The sequence below is a fragment of the Cygnus atratus genome, chromosome 4 (genome assembly GCF_013377495.2).
Source record: "Cygnus atratus isolate AKBS03 ecotype Queensland, Australia chromosome 4, CAtr_DNAZoo_HiC_assembly, whole genome shotgun sequence".
NCBI lineage: Eukaryota > Metazoa > Chordata > Aves > Anseriformes > Anatidae > Cygnus > Cygnus atratus.
In genome coordinates, this window is record NC_066365.1 from 31958635 (window position 1) to 31964634 (window position 6000).

The window sequence follows — 6000 nt, forward strand, 5'->3', positions numbered from 1 at the left end:
GTATGGGCAACTTGTGCTCTTGAGCCACTGTGCTAACCTGTTTTCTGTTAACTGTCCTAATCGCTTTTTGAACCCCCTAATAATTCTGGTTTCCGTAAGGTAACAGGCATGCATTTCACCATTTAATTACGCACTGTGTGGGAAAAGGCCTTTCTTTCTCTCCGTGGCATTCAAAATGAATTGTTTTGGGTGATGTGTATGTTTGGGAATATTTCTGTGTAACCACAAATGAATTACTAAGACTGATAGAAGTGTCAACTTGATTTAAAAGCTAAAACATTAGATCAGCAGTTTATGCACTGTAGACACTAACACTTTAAAGTGTTCTACAGTCAAAAACTTTAAAGAAAGAAGGCAGCTGTGGCTATACTGCTAAAGGTTTAGTGTCTTTATTTGTGGGAAACCCATGTTAACTGGCACAAATAACATCCTGACATTGCCAAAAGGGGCCTTTTTAGTGTGTTCTCCTCACCTCCAGATGGCAAACACACAGATGTGTACATCATCTGCAAATTGAATGCAAGCCTGGAAGAGATTCGGTGTTTGTAAAATTTTTATTTATTTTTTTTTTACAGCATTTGAGGAAAGGAACTAGGAATTTTACACATCAGTTTGATGTAAGAAACCTTGCAAAAATGTCCAGTCTCTGAGAAAATACAGACTGTGGTGGCCAGTCATGGGTTGAGATGCTGAGGCTGCTAGCAGGGCTAACCAGGACTGCAGCTCTTTTCCTACGTGGGGCATCAAGAGGTGACTTCCTTAGATGCCTGATAAGAGGTTCCTTGGGCATGGGGGAAAATATAACATATGTTCAGGTCATTTGAGAAGTGTAAAATTTATTTATTTCCTTAAAGGAACAGACAAAACCAATAAACCTTATCATACATGCCAAGAATGTATACCCAGACAAGAGAGAGTTAATGTCAGTGGCCAAGAAAACTCCCTGGGCAAGGGACAGAAATGAATGAAGTTCCTCTCAGTGAGTTTACCTTTATTGTGGAAAAATATATTCTCATTTTACGTCAGTATTGTCAGTCCTTTGCAGTAGTCCCCAAATTTAGTTCCACTGTTAGAGGGACAAGAACTAAACAGACATAGGATGCAGCTAATTTAGTCAGACATGACTCAACAACCTTTTTTTTTTTAATCATTAAATATTATGCTCTTCATATTTAGCCTTTTGGGTTTTATGCTACTCATACAATGCATGACACATCACATTTCACTCAGGAGGCATGATTTTAGCCAGTTTGTCACCAAGTGCTATTTTAGATAGGTAACTACTCATCTCTGTTGTGCTCAACCCAACGCATAGGGGGAAAATGTTAGGAAATAAGATAATGGCTCTTGAAGAAAACTGCACAGTCATTAGCTAATCTGTAAAGATGTTTCAGGACAGCAACATCAAAACCTTGCTTCCCATGTATAGTTTTTAAACAGAAAACTGAGAGCTAGAGGTCTGTCTCAAAGTCCCTGTGTGACGCCGTCAGTATGTATCATCCTTCTGTGTGTCTTGCTTTTGTTGCTTCAGTAGAAATAACACGGTAGTTATTAGCACGTCATTTCTGTTGTAGAGGTATTTGGTTTATCAAGGATGGACTGTTCCCTCTGTTTTTATCCAGAACAAGGCTATTTTCCACCTGAATATTTTCGCACCTGAAGAGTGAGTTTTCTCCGAGGGAATTGGGTTCATACACCTGCAAAGGAGAGGAGCATCATAAAACGCAAGAAGTGTGAGTTAATAAATAATATTTTACCAGCCTTATGGGTTCTTTCCTTTACTGATGTTTAAATAAAAATGCTTTATAATCCTTGCTAGGTCCCTGACTTTATTTACTCACCACCATCTGTTTTTTGTCTCTCTTCTGTTTTTCCAGCATTTGCTTCCCATCCCCTTGCTTGTTTATCTTTCAGGGCAGCTCCCTCCCCACCTCTCCCTTGCTCTTCCCAGTGTCCTTTACTCCCTTCGCTTTGCTGAGCTGTATTTCTTTCCCTGCACATTTTATATCCATGGCAGTACTTATTCTGTAGACATTTCTTTCTTATTGTAAGAATGTGGTTGCTACTTTGTGGGTTTGGGCTCATTTAGCTTGTCTCAGCTGATTTTCTGTCTGTCTTTTTGAGCTTTCCTGCAGTCTAGGGGCACAGAGGGACCGACAGAGGCTCATTGGGATGGCACTTTGCAGTCATCCAGCAAGAAGTGTGGTGCTGAGAAACTCTGTGGGAGACACAAAGGCAGGGAGACAAGAAGTTGCTTATCAGGTCAGTTGTGAAAGAAGGAATAAAATGGGGCCTCTACCCATTTTTCTTGCCTTTGAAAATACCCTGAACTGTCACTGTCATTGTAGTGTCCTTTAGGCACCCTTAGATATGGTCTGGGACATGTACATGGGAGAAATTAAACTGAGAAAGCCAACAAACATTGAAATTAGTCTCCTGGGCATTAAAAGATGGACGCTTTTGACCAATGCTGCAGAAAACAGACTGTAGCCAATTTTCCTCACATCCATCAGTTGCAAAGTTATGTTTTCAAAACAAATGTTAACACAAGAAGATTGATCTGAGCTGCCTGAGGTGATCCACTGCATCTTTTCTATAGTTATCAATTAATAGCAAGAAAATTGTTTGCTGTCTCACAGCCAAGTAAGTAACGAAATCAATTGGCCATATTTAAGATAGCTACTCCCTACTCATGAAAACTTCAGGAAAATCACTTGCAGGAAGAAAATAGGGTTTGAGTGTTTATTGAAAATAAATCTAGTTTTTAGACAATGAAAACATTTTATTCTCTAAGTTAAACCAGAATGTATGCAGCCTGTTTCTAATTCACATTGTCCGTGAAATTGAAGCAATGTATTCATCTTGACTTTCATGCTCATTGTCCCCAGTAAAAATGCTCTACATCAATTGCTCATTATTTGCTGAAGTTGTTTACTGTTAAGTTTGTGTATGATTGCAAAGTAAACGAGTGCATTGAAACTCCATCATCTAACACATGGTCACTATTCATTTCTGGCAGGGCCCTCTTTTCATATTGAGTACTGAGAAACAGCCTCAAAAGCGATATTTTTCTTGATATTGAAAAAGTTCCATGTTTCAGATCTTCTATTAGACAAACTACAGGAGATAAGCAGAATGTTTTAATAGAAAATTAAAAAAAAAAAAAGCTATTTTTAAGCTGAAGTAAGAATTAAGTCGGTTTTATGCAAGCAATCAAATATGAACATTAGCTTAACAAGAGGTAAGAAAGTAACGATCTCATCAATGTCAGTATGTACAAATATCCAGCAGAATAGGATTAATTACTTCTATGTCTATTATAGTTAAGTGAATCCCAGGTTATAGAAACATTTTAAAACATAAACAGCCATTTTATGGGTCAAATTTCTTGGATACATACACAAAATAACTTTAGAAAGGGTTGGTTTTTGGCAGAGAAGATTTCTGAAGACCTGGCACTGTACAGGCTTCTCATGTGGAGCACCTAAGCAGTGCTACACTCGGTGCCATTATTTTTTAATTTTACCCACTTTTGTTCATAAAAATAAAGAAAACAAATTTTTAGAAATCAGCATATTTATCAAAGGGCAAAAAAATCTTTTATTTGCTACCGCCATTCTTGTCTGATTGATGACTACTTCCTAAGCATCAAGCCATGCAAGCAGAAGAAATCCAGTGTGATCTCTTCAAGACTGTATTTTCAGCAGCCTGTGAGTCAGCCAAGAGATGCTCCTGAGCTTGGGGTGGGAGAGGGCAAAGTGAGACCCACTCCTGGAGCTGCGCTTGGCTGGTGGCACTGGTGGTTCATGTGGCTAGAAGCACCTCCTGAAGCAGAACTACGCAGACAGATGATTGCTGTGTGCTGTCAGAGAGCTCACCGGCTGTTTTTCTTTTCTTCACTTCCCACACTTAAAAAAAAACTCATATAGTCTCTTTTTCTCAGGGCCTGATCTTACAGAAGGCTGGGAAGCTGTAGCCTATGGACATCTGTGACAGATCATACAGTAACAGTAAAGGATGAGGAGCTGCCATCATCGAGCAAAGCTCTCCGCCCGTCACACGGCTGTCCCTGATCTCTTTGTATTTCCTTTCCACTACTGCCACTTTTGGGAAGGTGAAGCAAAGCTGTGCGGGAGCCCAACCAGTATGAAGACAGCTGTCAAATTGTTATTGGGTAAGGACACAAGAAATTGCAGCCTAAAACCAGATTGAGAGCATTGCAACTTGGGTGCTGCTACTGGCTGCAAGCGCAGGAACTCGCTGCTCCTGGTGGCCTGCCAGCAAAACATGGCCATGGCAGTGAGCGGCAGGAGTCTGGGAAGGAAAGCTGCAAGTGTCACAGCTTGCTGGTGTTGAGTCTTCCCGTGACATGCAGCTGTAAGCATGCAAAATCACACAAGGTAGACGTCGGCCGCCGGATGGACAAAAGCTGTGAAATCTCTGAATGGCGTGTGACAAGCTGCTGAGGGAGAAAGGGCTGACAGCAAAACGGAGAGAGCAGGGAGTTTTATCTGCCATGTGGCAGCACTTGGTGATAAAACAGCACTGGGACGTATGTCCCAGAATCTGACTTGTCACCGGCCAAGGAGAAACACTTCATGGGACAAATGGCAGTATCAACAGAGCATGTACACACAACTTGCCTTCATTTCTGAATGACCCAAGCATGCCAGAGTGAGGTGTTGGCTGACACCGAACCCTGACTTCTTCAGGCCTCCATAGGTTTATCTTGGCTTCACATCCTCTGCAGTTTAACCCTTGGGTCTCCTTCTGTCAATTTCTTTTGTAAGACAGTGTGACTGAGAGAAATGCACTGGAGAATGAGGCTATTGATTTGTTTTTTACCTAGTTCCAGTGTACAGAACCTCCCCCAGCTGAGTTAAATGGAAATTGAGATTGCTAAGTAGCCCATGAGGTCAGGCTGTACATGATAGATAACTGCTCATAAGTGATAATGAATTTTGTAATAGCACATTTGTCACAGGGGCGAGTTTTCTTAAATTCTGCTATTAAGGAAGAAAACGATGCCTTTTTCACTCTGTAACGAGAAGGGGAGGGGAGGGAGGGGGAGAGATTGCTAAGCTACTGTTTTTTTTAAGCAAAATGTGTTTTAATGCTTTGCCTCCATTCCCCAGCCCCAGGTCAGGGTTGGCTGTGGTTTGGGGAGAGGAGGAGAAAGGCTCCAGGCAGAAGGATGAAACAAAATATTCCTGTGGTCATTGGTGTGGCTTGTTACCAGCTCCAGGGGAGGTGGGCATGGCTCTTCTGAAGGCTCTGACAGCACCAAACCCAGCTGGGATTGCAGAAAAAAATGCACAGGAGGAAAAGGCTCGACATAAAGAACCTGTTTGTCACGTGGAGAAAGCTCACAGCGGAGCACCAAGCAGTGCCATTGCTATGGAGGGATGCGGAGAGGTCTGGGGGCACATCAGCACCAGGTGACTGTCGCTTTTCCTGGACATTTCCTGCACCCTCACAGTGTGGATGCACAGAGATACCTGCTTCTACAGGGTGGGCAGGAGATCTCCTGCCTGCTCGGAGCAGCAGGAAGGGCAGCACAGCCCATCGTAGGGGCTGTGCTCCCACAGCAAAGCTTTTCCTGACGTGGAAGCAAATTACCTTCAGCTCCACGTGGGGACTTTCCCAAAAGGAGGGAATGGCAAAGGGAAAAAATTAAAATGACAACCTTCCCCTTCCAAGGAAAACAGGCTTTCTCCCAACCCCCTAATTAAAATGTGCAGGTTTAATAGGCAAACCAGCAGAAGGCTTAGTCACTGTGACCCAGCTTATGGGAGAGGAGTCCAGCCTTTCAGCTGAGCAGCAGCACAGCAGTGGCTTCCTGCGAGGAGAAGCTACTTTTCATCGTTCCCTGGAAAACATCAGATGTTTTGATTGGAGGAAATGTAAGCAGTGGCCTGCCATCTCTCATGTGGAGTGCTCCTTGCAAAGGAGGAAAGCTCTGGTGAAATTAAGAGTTGAGGATACCCAGGAGAGCAAGGC